This window comes from Lepisosteus platostomus, unplaced genomic scaffold, assembly GCF_059453375.1.
Source record: "Lepisosteus platostomus isolate fLepPlt1 unplaced genomic scaffold, fLepPlt1.hap1 Scaffold_32_H1, whole genome shotgun sequence".
NCBI lineage: Eukaryota > Metazoa > Chordata > Actinopteri > Semionotiformes > Lepisosteidae > Lepisosteus > Lepisosteus platostomus.
This window is the reverse complement of record NW_028291660.1, coordinates 43415-65613: the sequence shown is the minus strand read 5'-3', so window position 1 is coordinate 65613 and position 22199 is coordinate 43415. Positions and strand designations below refer to the sequence as shown.

General features: G+C 46.2%; 6 non-coding genes across 6 annotated transcripts; 3 read left to right on the top strand and 3 right to left on the bottom strand.

The window, feature by feature from the left end:
* Nucleotides 1-6111: 6111 nt before the first annotated feature.
* On the top strand, nt 6112-6225 carry LOC148634270 (U5 spliceosomal RNA). Its single transcript, XR_015933530.1, has one exon. It is a non-coding gene; the product is annotated as a U5 spliceosomal RNA (small nuclear RNA).
* Nucleotides 6226-6619: 394 nt separating this feature from the next.
* LOC148634269 (U5 spliceosomal RNA) lies at nt 6620-6736 on the top strand. The gene has a single exon (XR_015933547.1). It is a non-coding gene; the product is annotated as a U5 spliceosomal RNA (small nuclear RNA).
* A 6866-nt stretch (nt 6737-13602) lies between these two features.
* On the top strand, nt 13603-13675 carry trnar-ucg (transfer RNA arginine (anticodon UCG)). The gene has a single exon. It is a non-coding gene; the product is annotated as a tRNA-Arg (tRNA).
* Nucleotides 13676-15230: 1555 nt separating this feature from the next.
* Nucleotides 15231-15312, bottom strand: trnas-uga (transfer RNA serine (anticodon UGA)). The gene has a single exon. It is a non-coding gene; the product is annotated as a tRNA-Ser (tRNA).
* A 4427-nt stretch (nt 15313-19739) lies between these two features.
* Nucleotides 19740-19821, bottom strand: trnas-uga (transfer RNA serine (anticodon UGA)). Its single transcript has one exon. It is a non-coding gene; the product is annotated as a tRNA-Ser (tRNA).
* Nucleotides 19822-21356: 1535 nt separating this feature from the next.
* On the bottom strand, nt 21357-21430 carry trnan-guu (transfer RNA asparagine (anticodon GUU)). Its single transcript has one exon. It is a non-coding gene; the product is annotated as a tRNA-Asn (tRNA).
* Nucleotides 21431-22199: the final 769 nt, after the last annotated feature.

Genomic DNA, 22199 nt, shown 5'->3' with positions numbered 1-22199 from the left:
AGGTTGATGATGTAATTCTTAGCCTCAGCTCTGAGAAGTCCATAATCAGTGAAGGTCTGTTCGAGGACCTGTCGCCAAGCTGTCAAGTGACCCTGGTGACGCAGTCACAGGTTCTGTGGTGGGCACCCCCATCTCATAGGTCCATTTGGAGCAAAGGAAGCTGTGTAGCTTCCATCTCCATCGGAAAAAGGAAGTTTGCTCACTACTTCCTATTGGAAGTACCTATTGGTTCGACTGGGCGCCCAGCTGGACACAGTAAACAGTGTGCTGTGGACACGGGTGGACCCAGATGCCCACTCTCTAAGCGGTGACCCCGAGAACATTCGGTCAGGTCAGACGATTCCTCAGGCCTGCCAGGTAGTAAACGAATCGGACCTGATCGTTCCTGCGTCAACAGCAGGGTTTCCAGTACGCCTTGTCCTAAAGAAGGGACAGAGAATGGACGCTGAGATGGTTTTCTTCCAACCATCAGCTCAGTTTATCAGACTGAACCTAGCAGTCTGTTGTACCCCCAGACTGGAACGGAATGGCCGAGCCACCTGACTGTTGGTGCAGAACATAGCAAAACAAGATGTCAAAATCCCTGCTCGCACTGACATGGGACTGGTAATTGACAATGGTTTCTATGATTTCGAACTAGCCATCCCAGTACTGGGGCAGCTCCCTGGTCCCTTGGCCAGGGAGGGGGGAACCGAGCAGGTGTACTACACCTACCCCCGGCGGATGATTGCAATTATGCCAATAGAGGGATTCTGCAACCAGGAGGTGTGCAGGGTGGACCTTAGCGATAAGGATGAGATGGTTGTGTACACAGTACACGCAGGTGTTCCGATGGACCACTCAGCCGAGAGTACGACCCGGGATACCGCCATGCCGTCAAAAGCGGGGTTCCTAGAGCAGGTACAGGAACAGGTTGGCAAGGCAGATGCCCTGGAAACGGAAAGCCAGCGTCAGCAGCTGCGTCAGAATTTCCAGGATTTCCGGGAAGTGTTTGCACGGGACGCCTATGACTGCGGGGTGACGGATTTGAACACAGTGCGCATTCCAACGGCCCCTGGCGCCCGCCCAACCTATGTCAGGCAGTATCGCATTCCCCTCACGGCATACGAGTCCATAAAGCAGACGTTGGATGCTCTACTAGAGCGTCAGATCATAAGGGAGTGTAACTCCACTTATAACTCCCCACTGTGGCCGGTGCTGAAACCCAATGGTAAATGGCGTCTGACCATTGACTACCGGCAGCTGAATAAACAGGTTCCTTTGTCACGATGGCCAATGATCTACCTAGATCAGGAGTTAGCCAAGGTGACAACAGCGAAATATTTCACCACAGTGGATGTGGCCAATGGGTTCTGGACCCTTAAGGTAGAACCAACAGACCAGTACAAACTGGCCTTTTCCTTTGGAAACAGGCAGTTCACCTGGAATCGATGCCCCTTTGGGTATTCCAACTCCCCAGCGGAGTTCAACATATTTCTGCACAAAGCCATGAGTGATGCAGCCGCCAGGGGCAACCTGGTCTATGTGGACGATATTCTGATGAGGAGTCAGACCTGGGAAGAACACATGGCCGAGATCAGGCATGTGTTGACCCAGCTCTCCTGTGCAGGGGCCAAACTGTCCCTGGCTAAGGGACAGTGGTGTAGGACCCAAGTGGAGTACGTGGGACTGTTGGTTGGAGCCCAAGGCATACAGCCACAGTCCAGCAGAGTCCAAGCTATCCAGAATATGAAGTCGCCCACTAACCTGTCTGAACTGCGCAGCTTTCTGGGAGTATGTAATTATTCCCAGCAGTCCATTGAGGATTACGCTGAAATAGCAAGGCCCCTCCACAAGCTGTTGCAGAAAGACGTGCCCTTTGAGTGGGGGCCTTCCCCAGAACAGGCTGTGATGGAGCTGAAGCGCAGACTCGGTAGTGCGCCGAGCTTGGCCTACCCTGACAAAAATAAGGTCTTCTACCTTGAAGCAGGGTTCTCAGAGCACTGCCTTGGGGCTGCTCTGAGTCAGGAATATAACCAAGAGTGAAGGGTGGTGGCATATGCCAGTCGAGCCCTGAGCCCAGTGGAGCAAAAGTTCTTGGACTGCGAGAAGGCCCTGTTGTCTACGGTCTGGTCGGTAGAACACTTCCCTAGTTATGTTGGGGGACAAAAGATCATCATCGAAACCTGCCACCAACCTGTGACATTCCTGCATAGCCAGAGACTGAAAGCGGGCAGGGTGTCAAATAGCAGGATTGTGGCATGAATGATGGCCCTACAAGGCTATGAGATAGAGGTACGTTATGCACAGAGCAAGAAAATGTACCTGGGACAGGGCCTGGCTTTGGGCCAAGTGTGTCACGGCTGTGACACTGACATGGAAGCTCCAGAAACAATTCCCGCTGCTGAGCTACCGAACAATCATCGGTACTATGATGAGAACGTGGGCCAGGGCTTACCCATGGCCTATGTTGACGGTTGCTCTTTTCGCCACGAACAGCAGGTGCTAGCAGGGGTAGGAGTAGTCTGGCAAGACAATACTCCCTGTGGGCCGACCCGCTATAAGCTAGGACCAAAGACTAGTCAGTATGCGGAAGTAGCTGGGGTGCTGATCACCCTCCAGCAGGCCCTGACACATGGCCTTAAACAGTTTGTCATCTGTAGTGACTCGAACTACGCCCGACATAGCTTCGTGTCTCACGTTCCGTATTGGAAGGGTAACGGCATGAAAAATGCCCGGGGCAAGGAAGTAAAGAACAAAGAGTTGTTCCTGGCCAGTGACAAGCTCACGACCGAGGCTGGAATGATGGTTTACTGGAGGAAGGTGAAGGGACACTCCCAGGTGAAGGGACCCGACAAAGACGGGAATGATGAGGCCGACCGGTTGGCCAAATCTGGCGCCTTAGAGGGTGAACCCTGGCAGTTCCAGCAGGAATGGCTACCCCCAGAATTCGTGGCTGAGGTCAAGGCGGTCACCCGAAGCAGGGCTAGACAGGATGTCGGAGCTGACCCTCAATCTGTAGTGCTTGGGTCACAGGGTTTTAACACCGATCTTGCGGAAATGCAGAAACAGGACCCAGCAATTGGGCAAATGTATCAGCATATCGCTGACCCAGTGCGTCAACCTCTTTCGGAGCAGGTGCTGAGCCAGTCTCTGGAGCTGAAGGAGCTGGCAGAGGTGAAAGACAACCTAAAAATTATAAAGGGGTTGTTGGTTTGTGTACCAGTTGCACAAGGTGTCCCAAAGTGGGTAGTTCCCCACTGTCATCGGGGGGTCATGATCCAACACGCTCATGACGAACCCTGTGGGGGTCACCGGGGAATCAAGGCTACATACGACACTATCCAGCAGGTGGCATTCTGGCCTCACATGGGCCAAGACATCGCCGCGTATGTAAAGGGGTGTCTGACGTGTAGCCAGTTCCAACCATCACGGCCCTTGCACCGTGCACCACTCCAGAAAAAGGGCATGACATTCACCTGGTCCAATCTTCAAATGGATTGGGTGGGGCCGCTGGTGAGGTCATCCAGAGGGAACAAATATTTCCTCAATGTTACGTGTGCATTCACAAAATGGATTGAGTGCCTCCCAGCACCCAACGACACGGCAGAGACAACTGCAGTGCTGTTGGTGAACCATGTGTTCAGTCGATGGGGATTCCCCCTGACCATGGTCTCGGATCGGGGAACCCATTTCACAGCTACAGTAATGGCAACCCTGTGGAATATGCTTGGGGTCAAGACCCAGTTGCATATCTCCTACCACCCTCAATCCTCGGGCCAGGCAGAAAGGGCAAACCGAACGGTGGTTAGTATGCTCAAAAAGTTTGTCTCCAACAGCAGTAGGGACTGAGACATTAAGCTGCCCCTGGTTCTGATGGCCATCCGAGCTACGCCCCATTGCTCTACGGGGGTCCCACCTTTTGAGATGATGACAAGTCGGAAGATGACTCTTCCCCTACACTGTCTTTATGGGGTGGAGGACCTGAGCACGACGGGGGCTGCTACGGCCCATCAGTATGTGTCAGACCTGCGAGCACATCTGCAGGCAACCTTTGCTTTTGCCCAGAACAATCTGGGAAGGAGTGCAGAGGGTAGGAAAGCATACTATGACTGAAAGGCAGTTAACCAGGAACTCCAAGTAGGAGACAAGGTCCTGTACTTCCAATTTGCCAAACCCACAGGGGTGGCCCGGAAGTACTTACCCAGTTGGACAGGACCCCACGAGATTGTCGATAAGGTATCACCGGTAGCTTATCGAATTCAGATTGAGAAGGGAAGGCAATCTCTGGTCTACAAGTGGGTGCATCGCAACCACCTCCGGTTGTATCGCCCACCTCAAATGGCGCCGGAGAACACAGAATAGGGTTAAACGTCCAAACCCGATCAAAGAGGGGGGTGCCCCTTTGTAGCTGCAGGCAGTTAGGTACTGTACTGTAGGTCCTGCTAGGAAAATATATTCAAAATTATAGTGGAACTGTACCATGTGCCTCATCTATGTTCCAGAATGGGAATCCTAAAACTGCCAGGGCTGGTCCTGACAGTACTGTGGATCGCCTCGACACAGCCCCTTGAAGTTGTGGAACCTGGTCCTCCTACCGGCATAGTCCTGCAGGAAACCGTAGTCCTCTCCATGGAAATCTTTATGGTACAATCTTTTTTTTTTCTTATAAAATATACTTTATTCCGAAAAAAAACACATCTCAAAGGGAAACGTCTAACACGATAACACTCCACAAAATTAAAACATCGGCGGAACGGCGGTGATTGTCCGTTATCAATCCTTGCAAGGGTGGGCGGATTTGCGCTATTATGAGAGTCCCTCCAAACCCTACCGCTTGCTGTAAACCATTAATCCCTGTACAGGGTCCATAGGCCTTTCCAGTGCTCCTTTGCCGTGGGGAAACCCCATTTAGCAACGTCGCGCTTCATCCTCCTCCTGAGGTCCGCCAGGATCCTCTCTTCCAGCTCCCTCGCTCCCCACTTGTTGTTGTGCCGGATGAGATTGTTTCTCGCGTCCCACAGGCCTTTCTTTGTGAGGGACAGCAGCAGCCACATCAGGAACTGCGTCCCCCTGTCCAGTCCGGTAGGTGCCAGCCCCAGCAGAATGTACTGGTAGCTGAGCACCGCATTCGTTTCCAGGAGTTGCATTATGTTGTCCATTCTGCCCCACACCGCCTTGGCGAAGGGGCAGCTCCTTCACTTTATTAAGATACTGAAGAAAGATGTGGAGACGGGGGTTTGAATTTAATCCTTTCTGTAGGGGGTTTAGACTTTCAAGTCACAAACTGGGGTTTATGGCAGGAAAGGGGGGTTAACTGATAAGGATTGCAGATGCAAGCTAGGAACCCCCCTGGGTGTAATGTTAAACTGACCATTTGTCCAGAACATCGTAAACTGGCCAAATACCATGAACCCCCCTCTTTACCATCAGACCGAGTGACGTCAGAAACGGAGAAGAAAACACTATATAACCCAAAAGTTTGTAACAGTACGGGGAACAATACTTCGGTTTTGTTGTTTCTTGCGGGAAACAAGACTTTGGCTTTATTGTTCCTTGCATGCAATAAACTCATCTGTTTTACTTCATCTCGGGATCAAGAACCTTATTTCTTCTGTTACAACAAATTTGGCGTAGTCGGCGGATGCTCCAGAAGGCGCAGAACTTCCCATCGGCAGGAGAGATGGTCAGCGCGCACATAACTAAGAGGTAAGGACTCCTCTTTTATTTAAAAGTCCCGACTCTCTCTGACCGATTGGGAAATCTCTGCTCCCTGCGAGAATCGCCCGAGATGACGGAGTAAACGTGAGTTTCTGAATTCCTCTGGCCCGGGGAAGACACCGGTGTATGTAATGGGTTGTTTGCTGTAAGCCCAGAATTTGGTCTGGCAGGGGTTCCGCGGTATTGTGTACAGGCGTTTGAAGCTGGTTTATGCCTTAATTGCGCGTGGAGTTTTTGAACGGGTTTTGGACCCTTACCGTGAAGTTCAGGACTGGTGTGGGCCTTAATTGCGCCCGGAGTTCTGAAGGTCAGAACTGGTTTGGGCCTTAATTGCGCCCGGAGTTCTGAGGCTCAGGATCGGTGTGGGCCTTAATTGCCAGATTAAGGCCTTAAATGGCCTTAATCAGCCATGCACTCTGGTTTCTTTTCATCTCGTACAAATCTTTCGCCTTTTACTAAAGATTTCCGTGGAGAGGAGCATGAATGAGTTCCATGCAATTTTTGTGCTTCCCTGCCTTCGGGTGGGTCGCAGCTGGGTTGGTCAAAGAGAGAAAACAAGCACGTTCGCAATCGCTCTTGTAATGGTGATTGTGGCCGTCTGCTCCGCGAGTTCTCGGTCTCCGGCCGTCTGATTGGCGTTCTTTTCTTTGGGGGGCGGGAAGTGTCCGGCCGCAGGGGATCTTGGGACCTCGCTTTGCATAGAGGCTTCCCAGAGTGCGTCGTTTCCGGCACAGTGTGGCCGGGTGTTTTCCGACTTATCGCACGGATTGGGCACGGCCGCAAGCTGAGAGCCGCAGGCGATGAGCCCGGAGCTGAACGGGCCCCACTGGCTAGTTTGTAAGGCCAGGTGCATTGCCAACCACGACCGGCAGCGCAGAGGCTTTGAAGGCGGCCTGGGCTCCTGCAGCTGTGCAGCCACGCACTCTGGTTTCTCTTCATCTCGTACAAATCTTTCGTCTTTTACTAAAGATTTCTGTGGAGAGGAGCATGAATGAGTTCTATGCAATTTTTGCGCTTCCTTGCCTTCGGGTGGGGTACAGCTGGGCTGGTCAAAGAGAGAAAACAAAAACGTTCACAATTGCTCTTGTTATGGCGATTGTGGCTGTCTGCTCCGCGAGTCCTCGGTCTCTGGCCGTCTGATTGGCGCTCTTTTCTTTGGGGGGCGGGAAGTGTCCGGCCGCAGGGGATCTTGGGACCTTGCCTGCATAGCGGCTTCCCAGAGTGCGTCGTTTCCGGCACAGTGTGGCCGGGTGTTTTCCGAGTTATCGCACGGATTGGGCACGCTCGCAAGCCGTGAGCCGCAGGCGATGAGCCCGGAGCTGAACGGGCCCCACTGGCTCGTTTGTAAGGCCAGGTGTATTGCCAACCACGACCGGCAGGGCAGAGGCCTTGAAGGCGGCCTGGGCTTGCGTGATCGGATCAACTAAATGCTGTGGTGTTACTTTTTGTCAATGAAAAAATAAACTCTTTTCGTTTACAAAGACGGTTACAAAGAATGTGGACCAGGGTAATACTTTGAGCTTACAGCTTGTCCAAGGTCATTCATTATTAATACTCTTAGTAATATCTTCAGTAAAGACTTTGATGCATAAAATATTCCTGCATATTTAAAATATTTATGATAAAGGTGGTAGGTTGTGTACTTTTGTCCAACAGAACAATCTTGCTTTTATAAAATATACCGCCTTTTTAATGTTTAATGATTAACATGCTGTAATACACTGTTTAAATTTAAAAGTCTAAAGAGTATACACCTTAAATTCTTAATTGAATAAAGATTGTCCCTCAGCAGTGATCAGGATTTAAAACTGACGTTTTCTGGTGACAGCTCAAATGCTGTACAGGAGAGGTTAACCTTTATTAGCTCCACCTGGCGATTTTACAAGGTGATTCCGGATACTATTAACATAATCTAATTTGCGTCCGGTATGATGCGGTATACTGCGACACTCCCACCGTGTTATACCGCAGCATACCCCGCTTGTTTTGAATGGCTGCATATGTATATAGACTCTATATATACATTTGGTGCATGCCACAATTTTGGATGGTGGTGGAGGAATAGGGATTTTCTCAACACGGCAGGGACTCCAGTTAAGAATGCTGGGTTTATCTCTGAACTATTAGAAGCTTTGCAGCTACTGACTGAAGTAGCTGTGGTAATGTGTAAATCACATAATAAAGAAATGTTTCCAGTAACTCGAGGGAACAACTTTGCAGATGCAACTGTCAGGTGAGCAATACTTGTAGAACAGTAGTCTGAGACCTCTGTGAAGCAGAGAAATGGACATGGTTAGAAAAGATTATGGGGCTGCAGGATGATGGGGTGTGGAGCTGACAGCACACCAGACGCCCTGCATGCCCTCACAGCCTAATGCCCTTTATAGCCCGACAAATGCACTCTGTTGGACACCCAGGTGGGAGTCAAATGGTGTGCCGGTTACCCAAAACTGGGTGAGAACCGGGTTTGAAGCAGTAACCACTTATGTGGTATCTAATGTGGATGTAATGTTTATCAAAGGAACTCAACTACAGTTCAGGTGCGGGTGCAACAGCTCAAAAGGCCTGCTCCTGAGGAACCTTTCAAACCTGGGAAATTGAAAATTGTAAAGGGAAACCTGGGCTCTTATAATCTGTTTTCCCGGTGGGTTGCTGCCACTGCCTCTGTGTCTACCAAACACTTGATAACAGAGATAAGCCCTCGGTGGGCACTGCCCTGCCCCTTGTATTATGATCAAGGAACACACTTCACAGGGAAGGTGTGTCAGGCTGTGGCTGCATTGTTCGGAGTGAGATGGACTGAGATCACCCTCAGTCTGCTGGAACAGTGGAATGAAGGAACAGATCTCTGAAAGATCGACTAGACATCAGACTGAAGGAACGCCATGGGATGCGGGCTGGATCAAACAGAACTGTGTAACAGCCTGTTTGATATCATCACGGGCCAATCAATGAAACTTCCTGGGGGGACGAATTTAGCTGGACGAATGGATTGTTGAATTTGCTAATTCTCTATTGTAGTATTGTAGGTTGCTAGGACTTAGCAAAGCACTATGATGAAGAAAAATATATATCATAATTATAATCCAGATGATTGGGGCATTGGTGCATGGCTACAGTCTGTGCTAGGAACATTGAGAGGGTCTCTGGTTCAATACATATTTGTGGGTCTGGTATTATTCGTTATGATCATATCGTTAATATCCTGTTTGAAAAACATGTGGACTAAAGCTGCTGCTTCTGTGCTAATTGTACGCCCTGAAGGGATCATGAAGGTCAAAAAATGATTTCATGGGAAAGGTTCTCTTATCTAGTGGCAGAACCTGATGGGTAGAACAATATAGCTTTAAGGGGGGTTACCCTTGGGAGTGATTCCCCTAGATGCAAATGATTATTGTGGTTTGTTTGTTCATAATAAGATGTTTTGCAGGAACGGAACAAAGAGAAATTTTACAACTTCAGCTAGAATTGTTCTACAAAACGTCACAGCTGAGGCAGGGGAACAATGTGTAGATTTTTCTAAGAGTTATTACCCAGTTGTTGACCAATCTGTTGACCAATGTTGACCAAAAAAGCCTAGGATTATGCTGGGCTCCAGCCCACAGGGATTTACCTGTGCTGTAAGAACTAATGAGTGAATAAGGAGACTGGATTCTGGTGAAAGACTTCAGGAAAAAGAAATGGTGTTCACTCAGGTGGAGGGGGCTGTACCAGGTGCTGCTGACCACTGCCACTGCTGTGAAGGTCACAGAAATGGTGCCCTGGATTCATGCTTCCCACTGTAAAAAGGTCACAAACGAACTGAACAAAGCGCAGGAGTGATGTCTCCACAAGGACAGATGGGGATAACCTGCTTGGGACTGATGTGCACAGCCTTTTTCCTTTTTATGTAGAAGCCTGTCACCACCCCAAAAGAGGAAGAATCTAAACACGAAGCCTCTTTGTATACAAACTGGCTGAATGAAACTGATAATGAGGGGGATATGAGTAATTTGTGGTATAAATTTATAAATCATACTGTAAAGTTAAAGAAATTTAATGCATCTTGTTATATATGTGCTTTAATGCCTCATTCTACAGCCTCACCCATGCGACTTTTTATGAAATGTACTCTTTTATTAATATCATGTTAGAAGGCTTAGACGCTATCAAACAAGAATTAAGGGGAGTTAGATTAATGGCACTTCAGAACAGGTTCGTGCTGGACCTTCAAAATGCAGCATCTGGAGGAGTCTATGCTTTAGTAGGAGACTCCTGTTGTACATATATTCCAGCTAATGACTATGATTACGGAAATCTTACACTCGCTATTCAGCATTTAAAAGAACTAAAAGACAAGGTGAATAAAGAGAGAGGCATAAAAGATACACCGGCTTTTCTCTCCTGGTTAGAATCACTGTTTGGGCCAGGGGGAATGTTTTTCTTTTAAGTTACTAACACCGATTATAGGGGCTGTGATACTTGTCTTCCTGTTTTTATGTTGCTGTATGACATGTATTATTCCAATGCTTCGAAATATGGAAATATGGTACCTAGGGGGATAAACTGTTCATCCTTCCAGTCTGGAGAATTGGCAGCTGTCTGACGTCGGTAAGTGATCCTTAAAAAATTAATAGTTCCATGACAGTGTGCATCACCAGAAAATCAATTTCAATGCATTAAAACTCTTCTTATCCTTCTGATCATTGAAGTGTCATTGCCCCAGCACTGTATACTCTTACTTTTGACGCCTGTCTGAAGTTGGATCCATTTCTAAGAATGGTGACTCACATATCCTCATGCTCAACTTTGGCTCAACCACACAAACTATGAAGTTAATCATCTGCTTTTGCTCCAAGATTTATGTTACTAGGCTCTCTCCTGGGGATCCTCGTGTTCAAACTTTGCCCTTATTGTGGATGATCCATGACAGAATTCAGGGAATTCAGAATTCTGATACCTCAGCTCAGATTCTGACTGGGCAGACTGTCATTGCCTGGTGTGAATGTGTGCATATCTGTTTTTGTGCATGTTCTGTGGCCTGTTGTACAGTACATCACAAATGAAAGGGAAATGGAAAACTAAAATAAGACTCAAGTGTTTTATCTTTCATTAACAGTGTTTCATTAGTATCTGTGCTAGATCCTGTCATCCACTGCTTACCATGACAGGCTCTAGCACAGGATAGCAGCTAATACATTTAACAATCTCACTGCACAATGTTGTATATTCAAGGGCTGATCTTCTGTACTTTTTCTTTCACTTTTCATTTCCTAGAAACTCAGTCCTGCCAGGAATAATCTGAGAACAAAATCAATCTGAGTGAAAATCTAAGCAGAGGAAGATTGTTTTACAGAGTTAACAAGGTCTAATTCAAGGTCATCAGCACTAACAACATTCTCTCTGGAGACAGGCGATAAGAAAATTGAAAGTGTGTATTGTTACACAACAGCAGAGACTATGAGTTATGCTATCATGAGAGTGGTGATGGATTTTTTTCATTGCTTAGTTTTACAGGTTCTGTACATTTGAACATTCAAAGTGACTAAAGTAAAGGAGTTTTCCCTTTTTACCACATAATTCCCAAAGATCAACACTAATAGAAAGCCTAATTCCAGCCAAGATTCAATTACTGTCTCTCAGGCATCCCAGCAGTGGATTTCATGACTTCAGACAGCCATCTTTATCAGTGGAGAACTCAATGCTCTGAGGTTTACTGGCAGAGTCTCACACTGGGTAATACGTTGGTAAATAATGTCCTATGGAATTCTACTATTGATAAATTCTACTATGGAACTGCGATGTGTCCTGAAAAAATCTTCTATGATAGTGGTACAGTCCATCACACCCCACCTACAGCCTTTAAAAGAGAAAAAAACAAATTCTGATATTATGGTGGAAAAAGAGCCCTGGAATCTTTGTAGAAGGACAAAAGACGGAAAGAACGGGCAGTGTATCCATGGCGAAGAGAAGGGAAATATTGGAGAGAGCTTTTTTCATACACTTTTTATCATTGTTTTTCCAGCCCAACAATGATCAACAAATATGGGCAGGCGTCCTGTGCCAAATCCAATCTACCTTTCTTCCAAGCATACAGGAATGTCAGTGAATTAAATATTGACATATGAAAATTCCCAAAAATATGCAATCACACATATGCAGTTTGAGCAAACATAAGACAATACCCAAGTACCACAAACTACCAGGCATCATTAGCAGTTCAGGTGGGGAGCTGTGTCAGCATGCGTAGGCTGCAAAGGAACAAGTAATAGGTCTATTCCATGCTTAAAAGAGAAGAAAGAAAACACAACATTTCAGCCGTGGAGCCCTCACACCTGAAGAAGGCTCCACGGCCGAAACGTTGTGTTTTCTTTCTTCTCTTTTCATCCAGTGTCATTAGCCAGTTCCTGTCAAAATAAAATAGAAATGGATAACATTCTAGAGAGAGTTTGAAATACCAAGGTACAATTTAAACCATATTTCTTCCACTACAACCACAATATTTTGGAGAGATCACTGAGCCTAACTGTTCTGGCATGCCCGTTAGCCTCCGTCCTGCTTCAGCAATGAATGCAACGGGGCACATTCTGAGGGAGATGCGGTCAATCAGGTTGCAGGAAAACCACGCTATGCTTTTTTTTGAGATCCTGAAAAGGACAGAGGGGCCATGTATATGTGTGCAGCTGGATATGTAATTGCAGGTGGCGTTGCAAATTCTGCTGAAGCCCCACTGCCTGGTGTGGACGGTAGCTGTGCATGTTGCAGCAGAATTGTGCATGTGAGATCAAGGGGGCATGTCATGTGTTTGAGCACTTCACTCCCTTCCGGAAGCACGTGATTCCCTGAGTCCCAAAAATTTGTAAGTTCTTTGGATGACCTGTGGACCGATCTTTCACGATGAAGAATTCCTTAAGAAGAATAGATCTCGGCCCACCATCCCAATGCCTCCATCTCAAAACAGCAACCTCCCACTGCCCTTAGTCTGCAAGGCAGTCCTTTCAAGTGCGATGATGACGCCGGGACCTTCGTTGCCTATTGTACGAGCTGAACTTTTGTGCTCATCAATTCAACGCTCTTTCCATCAACTCATCTTGTCTTTGACGCTTCGTGTTTTGTGCTCCTTTGACTATCGGCATATCGGGTGACTGCAAACACTGAAGTTCTTGCTTACGGAGTGTGGAACAGTGTTTTCAAGTGATCGCTGTTCTGTCATGTTGACGCCGAGTGAATCTTTCTTTGGCAACATGGGCAGGCTGACAGCAGCGCGAGCTAAAGTAATGGCAAATTTCTTGACTTATTTCTGAATGTGAATGTTCTTTAGAAAAGGGATGCGGCGTTGCTTCTCCCCCGTGTAAAGGTCACGCATTCCAGATGTGGTTATGAGCGAAAAGTTGCCGCAAGTGTTTGAAAAGAGCAAGAGAGGAAGCAGCCCTGCCCCGTGTGAGGATCAAACTCAGGACCTTCAGACGATGAAACTGACGCGCTACCAACTACGCCAACGAGGCCAGCTGCAGTACACAGCCGGAAAGTTTGCCTCATATGGATTTCAGTCGCCCGTTCCCTAATCTTTAGACGCCCTCTGCTGGATGTTGCATTTGCCTTTTGATCTCACCGATACTTTTTTGGTCTGTTTCTGTTGCGAGTCCGTTTTTCAGATCTCACCTAGCACAAGTCTCTCTGGCTGAAGTGGCCTCTCTGCTTCAGCATCGTGCCCTCACTCAGCCATTAAAAACGTCACTCGGACTTCTGACATGCTGACATGAAATGTCAAGAGAGAGTGGCAGAGACGCTTAAGGCAGAGAGAAGATGAAGAGGGGGCGTGGCTGCGAAATGATTGACAGCTGCAATCAGCTTTAGATGGGGAAGTGTACTACTAGTAGCAGTGTAGAGCTCTCTGTGGTGGAGTTCAAGCGCATGTTCTATGGGCCAGTGGCGTAATGGATAACGCGTCTGACTTCGGATCAGAAGATTGTAGGTTCGAGTCCTACCTGGCTTGCGAGGCTTTTAAACCTCTCAGGTTCCTCGGTAACAGGTTGCCGTCATGTATATGAACTATAGAAAAGCATTTGCCACAACCCGTAAATTAGCACGCAAGTGTGGGCTAGTGAACACAGAACTGTATGGAGATCATCTCCAGTTCCGAGCTCAATTGCAATGAAAAAACATGCAGAACAGAACTGGAGAGCAGCTGAATTTGTGCTCAGTAGGGTGGGGAGGACTCAGCATTCCTATTGTTCTAATTGGCATGAACTGCAGGGGATCTGAATCAGAACATGTCAGTTAGTTCGATCATTGCGTCAATATGTAGGCCACGTTAATACAGAATTATTACTTTGTCTGTCTCGTCTTTGTATATAGCTGAATGTCCCTGACAATTTCATGTTAGTTTTTAAGAACGACATTGGTGCTAATATATACATATATAGCATATAAGGAACACGTAAAAGTTTAGTCCATGCTGAAAAGATAAGAAAACCACCACAACGTTTCATCTTGGAATAAATCTTTACTTGTTGTTTTGCAGCCTACCCATTCTGACCTAACTCCTCCCTTGAAATTCCCTAACAGATAAGGGTACGTAACGGCTCATGCGATGCTCAGTTGCAATTTGTCCCAAAACAAACAAGAACAGCAGCTGAGGGTTTGAGTTTGAACATGCACTGTATTAAAGCAGCTTTTATTTCCATTGATAAATGCTAGATATTCCTACAGAGATTCTCCAGGTGAGTAAGCGATTCCTGTTTCTGTTTCTATTTCTGTTTCATATATATATACAGTATATATATGTTACATGTGTCTCTGCAATAGTACAAATGTGTTATACACTATCAGGGGCTGCTTTTTTGTGCACCTCATCTACAACAAGGGTTTTTTTTTTCATTTATGTTTGTGGACCTTCACCATTTGAGGAAGTGAGTTAGATAAGAAAGTTACAGGTATGGTGAGCAATGACTGACAAAGGAACGTACTGCGTATTCCTTACAGAAGTGTAAGCAATTTGTTCTAAAAAACACCGGCTTAAGTCCAACATCGTTAGCAATCTTATTACTTAAACAGAATTAACATCAATAAACTGTAAGGTGCTGGTACATGCGAGTAGATTTGATCTTCTATTAAACAAAAATGCAATTACAGCTCTAAATAGGTCAACCTAGACTTCTGTAACAGATCTGTTCAGGTCATCGCTGTTCCTCTGACCTTGTGATTCTTTGGAATTTTAAAAGTGTATTTCGCTTGCCTTTCATGTGGTCTGTGTACAAGTCACTGTGGCGTATGCGGTCCTACACAGCCTTGCTATAGACGTGATGAGCCTCCGCTATGTTGCAATGGAGAACAGGTTCAGTACGGAGCTGCCGAGAAAATTCAGCTGGAAAGCTCGTTGCAGAAAAGCATCGGTATCTGTGTCCAGCGGCAAAGCGTCCTTCGTGGGTGCTGAAGAACCGATTTCACAGGCTGCGGGTCCAGGCGATTTAGAGTGTTAAAGGTCCCAGCGAAAACGAAACGGCGCTGGTCCTTTTACACGCACGCACGCAAACAAATGCAAAGGACGCCGTAGTCGGCAGGATTTGAACCTGCGCGGGGAGACCCTAACGGATTTCAAGTCCGTCACCTTAACCAATCGGGCACGACTACAGCGAACGCCGGGGCCGCTGCCTTCTTGCTACAATCGAACAGGGAGTGCGAGGCGGCGGCGGCAGCTGAGGCAACTTTTTTCAAGTTCGCTCTCCGTTTAAGAAACCTTTTACGCCATACGTGCAAGCACACACACACACACCTCAGAGGACTTAAGGGTGGCTTCAAGTTGGAATGATAAAATCTCCCCGTTCGGACATGAAAACAGAACGTTCTTAGACAGAAAGCAATCAACAACGGAGACATGTGGACGACGATTTTAGTCACTGCACTTTGAATAGCATTTTTACTCCAGTTACAGGAGATGCATCAATGGCCCTTGACCTACGCTCTTACCAATGCCTTGAACATTCAAACAAAACAGCCCTCAAGTCCTGCGGTTTAATATAACGCTGTTACGTGTCGAGGCAGTATTTGACTCTGTCCTACCGTTGAGACACGGGGCGTATATGGAAACGAACACATGCTACGGATCGTCTCTAATCGGTCCCTACAGCTGGAAGGCTCCTTGAAGCGTGCACCCCCATCATTCATCTTTGCGCATCTGTGAAAGGTAGACTCTTGAGCAATGTTTGAGCCAGCTCTAAGGCAACTAGTGCTATTGGACAGAGACCTCTGGAAGATCCTAAGAGTCTCTTAACACCACTTCCAGCAGCAAGCTTAATTGTTCGCTGGAGGTCTCCCACCCAGGTACTGACCAGGCAAAGAATCACCACTACATTGAATGAGGAAGTTAATCCTGAAATCCAATTACATATCTCAAGGTAAGACAAATCCATAAGAACATGTCTTAGTATTACTTCGTTTACATTAGTATGGCACTGAGTTGGAGCTCCTCTTTAAGCTGTGGTTTAGTTTTGCATTCATGTGTTTCTAGAGCAGTGATTTATGGGGGTGGGTGGGTCTTTCACAGAGGCTCAGGACAAATCCCCCGCCTGAAAGTCTAATGTGTGCGTTCAGACAGTCACAGGTCAAGAGCCAGGCAGGAGGACAATGGACAGAAGAGCCAACGAACTAAAAATAAAAGAACAGATATGAAAAAGCCACCATCTTTTTCTTTTTGACATTTTCCGACTTTCATGCAAGCCAGGACAAAGTTGCTCAGAGCTACTTGTGGATTCAAATACTCTATCGAGTGCTTTGATGAGTTTTTGCAATTTGATTGTCGTCCTGTCAGCCTGTTTCTGTTTTTTTTTTTCAATCTAGGGATGGAAAGTATGAGGGAAATGATGGAGCAATCAATAACCGCTCCGGAAAAATGGCAGAAAGAAATGGTCCGTCACTAAGGACATTTGTGAAGCAGAGGAGTGACATCACCACAAAGGCGACACATTCTGCTGATGGTTTTGGTGAATAATGATTGAGGCGCGTTAAGAGAAAGGCAGCTGTGTCAGCATGCGTAGGCTGCAAAGGATCAAGCAAAGGTTTACTCCATGCTGAAAAGAGAAGAAAAGAAGCACAACGTTTCGACTGTGGAGCCTTCTGCGCCATCTTCTTTAGCGGTGATGATGTTTACATTGGAAAAACTGAGACATGCATCCCTGGGTGGGCTTGAACCCCCAACCTTTCGGTTAACAGCCTAACGCACTAACCGATTGCGCCACAGAGACTGACGGCCGCTTGTGCTCCCTACATTTGCAGGTTTATGGTCAAAGAAAACAATCACTTGCGCTTCTTGCAGCCGGCAATCTTTTTCCACTGACAACCAAGAAATGGATTTCATCTTTCACAAGCTGTATGGATTTCTTCAAAAACAAGTTATTCCAGAAAGGAAATGAATTCTTGCATTAAACTGAACCAAGCTGTACATGTTTGTCTGAAATGAGACATTCGGCACAACAAGACACGGAGAGAGGCACCGCTGGTATTCAGACCCAGGATCGCCTGCTGACTAGGCGGGCACTTTAAGCCACTAGGGAACAGCGCCAGCGGAGCACCGCGCTTTTACAGACACTTGGACACATCTGCGTTCGGTGTGCACTTAACCTGCTCTCTGAGCCCGTTGCCTCCGTCCCATTTAATAGCAGAACTGACGCCAAGAGAAATGATGAGAAATGGCATTTATCGGGCACTTTTCATGTCCAAGGAGCTCAATGCCCTTGACACCTCCCCAAGGCGACAGAGCTGTGCATTCTTTGGCGACACCATTTTTTCTTTTGTTTAATTTCTATACTTATTGATAGAATAAAAACGATATGTCATGTACTGTAAGGGAAATGTCTCTTTTCATGGGGAAAGCTAGCACCAGCAAATGTTGTGTTTAGAAGAAGTGATTTAACATGACACATGACCTAATTTACCGGAGCAAAAGCTCACCCAGCAAGCCCTGCTTTACTTCTACAGGAGAGAAGTACTGTAGAGTCTGCAAGATGTTCAGCTGGGTAGCTACGTCAGCATGCCTCGGCTGCAAAGGAACAAGTAATAGGTTTATTGCATGCTGAAAAGAGAAGAACGGAAACACAGCGTTTCGACTGTGAGGTCTTCTCACACCTGAAGAAGTCTCACACCTGTAAAAGGCTCCATGGTTTTCTTTCTTCTCTTTTCAACATGGAATACACTTATTGTCTGCAAGATGTGACAATTTCATGGTGTTTTGGAAGAAAACCTTTTTTCTTTGAATTCAAAATCAATCGGAATTTCAGCACGACACATCAACACTTTTTCAATTTTAAGGAGATGATATTTTAAACCTGATAAAAATAGTAGGAAACACAAGTTTCTTGCTGTGAAAATTTAGATGGGGAAGTGTACTACTGGTAGCAGTGTAGAGCTCTCTGTGGTGGAGTGCAAGCGCATGTTCTATGGGCCAGTGGCGTAATGGATAACACGTCTGACTTCGGACCAGAAGATTGTAGGTTCGAGTCCTGCCTGGCTCGTGAGGCTTTTAAACCTCTCAGGTTCCTCGGTAACAGGTTGCCGTCATGTATATGAACTATAGAAAAGCATCTGCCACAACCCGTAAATTAGCACGCAAGTGCGGGCTAGTTAACACAGAACTGTATGGAGATCATCTCCAGCTCCGAGCTCAATTGCAATGAAAAAACATGCAGAACAGAACTGGAGAGCAGCTGAATTTGTGCTCAGTAGGGTGGGGAGGACTCAGCATTGCTATTGTTCTAATTGGCATGAACTGCAGGGGATCTGAATCAGAACACGTCAGTTAGTTCGATCATTGCGTCAATATGTAGGCCACGTTAATATAGAATTATTACTTTGTCTGTCTCGTCTTTGTATATAGCTGAATGTCCCTGACAATTTCATGTTAGTTTTTAAGAACGACATTGGTGCTAATATATACATATATAGCATATAAGGAACACGTAAAAGTTTAGTCCATGCTGAAAAGATAAGAAAACCGCCACAACGTTTCATCTTGGAATAAATCTTTACTTGTTGTTTTGCAGCCTACCCATTCTGACCTAACTCCTCCCTTGAAATTCCCTAACAGATAAGGGTACGTAACGGCTCATGCGATGCTCAGTTGCAATTTGTCCCAAAACAAACAAGAACAGCAGCTGAGGGTTTGAGTTTGAACATGCACTGTATTAAAGCAGCTTTTATTTCCATTGATAAATGCTAGATATTCCTACAGAGATTCTCCAGGTGAGTAAGCGATTCCTGTTTCTGTTTCTATTTCTGTTTCATATATATATACAGTATATATATATATGTTACATGTGTCTCTGCAATAGTATAAATGTGTTATACGCTATCAGGGGCTGCTTTTTTGTGCACCTCATCTACATCAAGGGTTTTTTTTTTCATTTATGTTTGTGGACCTTCACCATTTGAGGAAGTGAGTTAGATAATAAAGTTACAGGTATGGTGAGCAATGACTGACAAAGGCACGTACTGCGTATTCCTTACAGAAGTGTAAGCAATTTGTTCTAAAAAACACCGGCTAAAGTCCAAAATAATTTGCAATCTTATTACTTAAACAGAATTAACATCAATAAACTGTAAGGTGCTGGTACATGCGAGTAGATTTGATCTTCTATTAAACAAAAATGCAATTACAGCTCTAAAAAGGTCAACCTAGATTTCTGTAAAAGATCTGTTCAGGTCATCGCTGTTCCTCTGACCTTGTGAGTCTTTGGAATTTTAAAAGTGTATTTTGCTTGCCTTTCATGTGGTCTGTGTACAAGTCACTGTGGCGTATGCGGTCCTACACAGCCTTGCTATAGACGTGACGAGCCTCCGCTATGTTGCAATGGAGAACAGGTTCAGTACGGAGCTGCCGAGAAAATTCAGCTGGAAAGCTCGTTGCAGAAAAGCATCGGTATCTGTGTCCAGCGGCAAAGCGTCCTTCGTGGGTTCTGAAGAATCGATTTCACAGGCTGCGGGTCCAGGCGATTTAGAGTGTTAAAGGTCCCAGCGAAAACGAAACGAGGCTGGTCCTTTTACACGCACCCAAATGCAAAAGACGCTGTAGTCGGCAGGATTTGAACCTGCGCGGGGAGACCCCAACGGATTTCAAGTCCGTCACCTTAACCACTCGGCCACGACTACAGCGAGTGCCACGGCCGCTGCCTTCTTGCTACAATCGAACAGGGAGTGCGAGGCGGCGGCGGCAGCGGAGGCAACTTTTTTCAAGATCGCTCTCCGTTTAAGGAACCTTTTACGCCATACGTGCAAGCACACACACACACACCTCAGAGGACTTAAGGGTGGCTTCAAGTTGGAATGATAAAGTCTCCCCGTTCAGACATGAAAACAGAACGTTCTTAGACAGAAAGCAATCAACAACGGAGACATGTGGACGACGATTTTAGTCACTGCACTTTGAATAGCATTTTTGCTCCAGTTACAGGAGATGCACCAATGGCCCTTGACCTACACTCTACCAATGCCTTGAACATTCAAACAAAACAGCCCTCAAGTCCTGTGGTTTAATATAACGCTGTTACGTGTCGAGGCAGTATTTGACTCTGTCCTACCGTTGAGACACGGGGCGTATATGGAAACGAACACATGCTACGGATCGTCTCTAATCGGTCCCTACAGTTGGAAGGCTCCTTGAAGCGTGCACCCCCATCATTCATCTTTGCGCATCTGTGAAAGGTAGACTCTTGAGCAATGTTTGAGCCAGCTCTAAGGCAACTAGTGCTATTGGACAGACACCTCTGGAAGATCCTAAGAGTCTCTTAACACCACTTCCAGCAGCAAGCTTAATTGTTCGCTGGAGGTCTCCCACCCAGGTACTGACCAGGCAAAGAATCACCAGTACATTGAATGAGGAAGTTAATCCTGAAATCCAATTACATATCTCAAGGTAAGACAAATCCATAAGAACATGTCTTAGTATTACTTCGTTTACATTAGTATGGCACTGAGTTGGAGCTCCTCTTTAAGCTGTGGTTTAGTTTTGCATTCATGTGTTTCTAGAGCAGTTATTTATGGGGGTGGGTGGGTCTTTCACAGAGGCTCAGGACAAATCCCCCGCCTGAAAGTCTAATGTGTGTGTTCAGACAGTCACAGGTCAAGAGCCAGGCAGGAGGACAATGGACAGAAGAGCCAACGAACTAAAAATAAAAGAACAGATATGAAAAAGCCACCATCTTTTTCTTTTTGACATTTTCTGACTTTCATGCAAGCCAGGACAAAGTTGCTCATAGCTACTTGTGGATTCAAATACTCTATCGAGTGCTTTGATGAGTTTTTGCAATTTGATTGTCGTCCTGTCAGCCTGTTTCTGTTTTTTTTTTTCAATCTAGGGATGGAAAGTATGAGGGAAATGATGGAGCAATCAATAACCGCTCCGGAAAAATGGCAGAAAGAAATGGTCCGTCACTAAGGACATTTGTGAAGCAGAGGAGTGACATCACCACAAAGGCGACACATTCTGCTGATGGTTTTGGTGAATAATGATTGAGGCGCGTTAAGAGAAAGGCAGCTGTGTCAGCATGCGTAGGCTGCAAAGGATCAAGCAAAGGTTTACTCCATGCTGAAAAGAGAAGAAAAGAAGCACAACGTTTCGACTGTGGAGCCTTCTGCGCCATCTTCTTTAGCGGTGATGATGTTCACATTGGAAAAAATGAGACATGCGTCCCTGGGTGGACTTGAACCCCCAACCTTTCGGTTAACAGCCGAACGCGCTAACCGATTGCGCCACAGAGACTGACGGCCTCTTGTACTCCCTACATTTGCAGGTTTATGGTCAAAGAAAACAATCACTTGCGCTTCTTGCAGCCGGCAATCTTTTTCCACTGACAACCAAGAAATGGATTTCATCTTTCACAAGCTGTATGGATTTCTTCAAAAACAAGTTATTCCAGAAAGGAAATGAATTCTTGCATTAAACTGAACCAAGCTGTACATGTTTGTCTGAAATGAGACATTCGGCACAACAAGACACGGAGAGAGGCACCGCTGGTATTCAGACCCAGGATCGCCTGCTGACTAGGCGGGCACTTTAAGCCACTAGGGAACAGCGCCAGCGGAGCACCGCGCTTTTACAGACACTTGGACACATCTGCGTTCGGTGTGCACTTAACCTGCTCTCTAAGCCCGTTGCCTCCGTCCCATTTAATAGCAGAACTGACGCCAAGAGAAATGATGAGAAATGGCATTTATCGGGCACTTTTCATGTCCAAGGAGCTCAATGCCCTTGACACCACCCCAAGGCGACAGAGCTGTGCATTCTTTGGCGACACCATTTTTTCTTTTGTTTAATTTCTATACTTATTGATAGAATAAAAACGATATGTCATGTACTGTAAGGGAAATGTCTCTTTTCATGGGGAAAGCTAGCACCAGCAAATGTTGTGTTTAGAAGAAGTGATTTAACATGACACGTGACCTAATTTACCGGAGCAAAAGCTCACCCAGCAAGCCCTGCTTTACTTCTACAGGAGAGAAGTACTGTAGAGTCTGCAAGATGTTCAGCT